A 3594-nucleotide genomic window follows, 5' to 3' on the forward strand; every position below is an offset into this window, starting at 1 on the left:
GGGGAGAGGCTTATAATAGCCACCTAACTGCAAAACCTACAAGATAAGTAGGTTTTATAAAGTGTCTTTAAAATGCTGAAGCAAGTTAGGAAATATAATTGTTTGAAACTGTTTGAAATTTTTAAAGTTTCTTTAAAATCATCCATATGGTATGCACAATATCACAGCTGGTACAAAACTGCCTGTATTGAAATGCAAAAACAACGCATAAGAACAGTGCTCTTTGAAAAATAATTCAAAATGCTGCCACTGCATCATAAGGCGAACTTAGACACGGGTTTTGATAGTATTCAAAGAATTAACAAAATAAGCTGAATATTAAGGTATTCAAACATTTACTTTAATTTTAATACCACTCTAAGGGTAAGAGAGCTTGCTGTCAAATTAACTCAGGATCCCTTATTTCAAACTTACATGTCACATATTTTGCTATATATACTCTAAACAAATGCAAAACTAGGTTTGGGGATGTAACCTCCCATTTCCTAGGCAGAGCCTAGTTTTCCTGTTGCAATCTCACAGCTTTGAGCTTTGAAATCCTCTTGGAATTTCTTCTGGCACATCTAACAAAAATTCTTTTCATTCTAGAATAGTGGGTAACACGAGATGAGCAATGGCTAGATGAGGTGTTGAGGGTAATAAAATTTCTTTTTCCATTACAGTTCCAGAAAAAAAATCCTCAGGGTGTTCCTGATAAGGGCAAAAGTTTCTTTTGATGATTTGGTTGTTATTGTTCTTGCAAAATGCTCTCCCCGGTATCACGGTATCACTGCAAGTGGCTTCTCCACAGCTAACACTCCTCAGAATCCCGTCTAGCATCCAATTCAGCAACGCGGCTCTCACTGGGTTCACTACAAACCCTGTTTCTCTGCTTAGAAACTCCAGGATTGATTTACAAATTCTCCTTTCACAACCCCAACAAAGACTGAAAATCCAGCAGGATTCCTAAAGGCTGCAAGTTCCGGGGCAGAGAGACCACTGCCAGAGCTGTACTTTCGCTTAAGTTTGGCTTCTTTCTTTCCACTAAATTTTAAAGTGGTGTTCTTTCCAATTTTTATTCAGACCCTCTTAGGTTCAACAATATGAGAAAAATGCATCATCAGTACACAACTATCTCCAAGCCCTAAAGCATCATGGCTGTGTTCATTTTCACCCTTGTCGTCACCATCATCTTCTTCATTACTCGGAGAAGGATTTGAACCATTCACTGAACAATTCAACTGACTATTCAGTTGACCACTAAACGGTTCTGAATTTGTAAAACCCTCATAACAACTGCTGCTCCTTTATGAGTCCCATTCCCATTTGGGGTTTGATCTTTTTCCTCTTCAGAAGAAGTTGTATCTCTGCCATTTGCAATCCCTTAATCAGGATGACTATTGTGTTCACCCAGCAATTTTTCTTGTCGCTCTAGTTATTCAAGTTGAGCCTACAGTTCGGCCTCAGCAAGCAAATCGTTGGATTTTACATCATTTGGAGAAAAATCTGCTTCTAAATTATCTAAAGTTTTGGTTTCGGAGTGAGGTTTACAGGCAATTTGGTGTTTCACCTTAAATTCAAATTCACTTTTAATTTCTTCTCTTATGTCAACAATATCACCTGCAGCATCCCTCATTTTCTGCAAATCTGTGAATTCAACTCAGGATTGAAAATTTTGCATCACTTTTAAAATTCATCTATTGTTTTTCTTACATGTTCTTTCCTGGACTCAACTGAGCCTTCAACCTGCTTTGCTGGGCACTTTGCAAGCCAGTTATCCCCAAGGGAAACAGTGACTTCATCAGCATGGCCAAGTTTTCCTGGCATGATGGCTCAGGGGCCAGACAAAACCCAGGGATCACAGAAACTTACCAGGCGACATGCTGAGTCCTTCCTGAAAGCCATTAAATACAGTCATTCTCTCCCTTCTTCGAATGCTCATGGTTGGAATATATACACCCTAGGGAAAAAAAAGTGTTTTTAAATCTAATCCATTCCTGTGGCTGTGAACTCATTATAAACAGAACTTTCAATGAGGACACTTCAGTTAAGGTGTGGCCCAGACCAAACAGGATGGGTCTTAATCCTATTACAGGAGTCCTCTATAAACGGAATGAAATTCAGACTGGGAGAGAGAAGGCCACAGGAAGCAAGAAGCTGAAAGAGAACCTAGAAGAGAAGGGAGAGACCAGGAGATGCCACCATGTGACAGAGGAACCAAGGATCACCAGCAGCCAGCCCCAGAATGCCACACTCTTCTGGGAGAAAGCATTGCCTTGAGGGGGCCTTGATTTGGACATTTTCCTGACCAGTCAAGAGCAAATGCATTCCCACCATTCAACCCAACCCATTGCATGGTGTTTGCTTAGGCAGCCTAGAAACTCCAACAGTTTGATAGCATTGCTTCATCACATATCTTTTGATCTATCCAGCCCTCTTTCTGTTATCATTTTTTGATGCATTTCAAAGTTACAGACACTTTCACCCCAAATTGCTTTGGCATGCATCTCATTAAAGTTCAATCTTTTTTAGTATTTTCTTTCTTTCTTTCTTTTTTTCCTTTTTTTTTTTTTTTTTTTTTTTTGGTGCTATTTTGAGAACATTTCATACAATTCACATACATGGAAGTGCACAGGACTCAGGAGTGTCATTTGCTGAGTTTTGATAAATGCATACAACATATGACCAAAATCCCTATTCAGATATATGTTTCCATCACCTCAGAAAGTTCCTTCATGTCCCCTCCTAGTCAACCTCTGCCCCCTTCCTCCCCAGAAACAACCACTCTTCTCATGTTTTTCACCCCAGCTTAGTTTTGCCTGTCTAGGACTTCAAATGATCAAAATCACACAGTATATACTTCTGGGGTGTGGCCTCTCTCACTCAGCAAGCTTCTGAGGTTCATCCTTGTTTTTGCTTTTTCAGTAGTTCATCCCTTTCAACTGCTGAGTAGTATTCCACTGTCTGAATATATGGTTTGTTTCAGAAAATTCCTTCTGTTGATAGACTTTTCAATTGCTTCCCACTTTGGGATAATTTAAATAAAGCCATGATGAACATTTTTTTACAAGTCTTTGTAAGAATATTTTCATCTCTCTTTGGTAAATACCTAGAAAAAGAATTGCTTTGTCATAGGGTATTTGGATATTTCAATTAAAAAGAATATTCCAGACCTTTTTCTAAAGGGTTGTCAATACATGAAAATATACATGGGCACTGAATTTGTGATATGCTGACACAAGTCTTCGGGGGTAAGGCCACAAATCAGATTCCCTGCAATCTGCCCAAGTCTGAGGTCCCCCTGTCTGTTGTAATGCCTGTGTCAGTATTTTCAAACTCAAATTTCTCCAGGTAACTAGGTATACACAAGGTTGCTGAGGTGGCAAATCCTCCCTTTTCCCAGAACTTCTGCAAAGATAAAAAATAAGAGGCACGTGCTCTCACCACAGTGTCATATTAATACATTTAAATCACCATACATCTACCACACCCCTTTCTAAGCCTCTGTGGATATACTGCCTGCAGAATTGAAGCCGTCATTCTTAGCAAGACCTTGAAAAACTTAACATCCAGGACATGAAGATAAACCTGCACAGTTTTTAGAGTAATATGTAA

At 39.2% G+C, this 3594-nt stretch overlaps 1 pseudogene; it reads right to left on the reverse strand.

Annotated features, from left to right (window-relative positions):
* Positions 1-496: 496 nt before the first annotated feature.
* Positions 497-1097, reverse strand: LOC119518583 (annotated as a pseudogene).
* Between the last annotated feature and the right edge of the window lie 2497 nt (positions 1098-3594).

The sequence above is a fragment of the Choloepus didactylus genome, chromosome 22 (assembly GCF_015220235.1).
Source record: "Choloepus didactylus isolate mChoDid1 chromosome 22, mChoDid1.pri, whole genome shotgun sequence".
NCBI classification, from domain to species: Eukaryota; Metazoa; Chordata; class Mammalia; order Pilosa; family Megalonychidae; genus Choloepus; species Choloepus didactylus.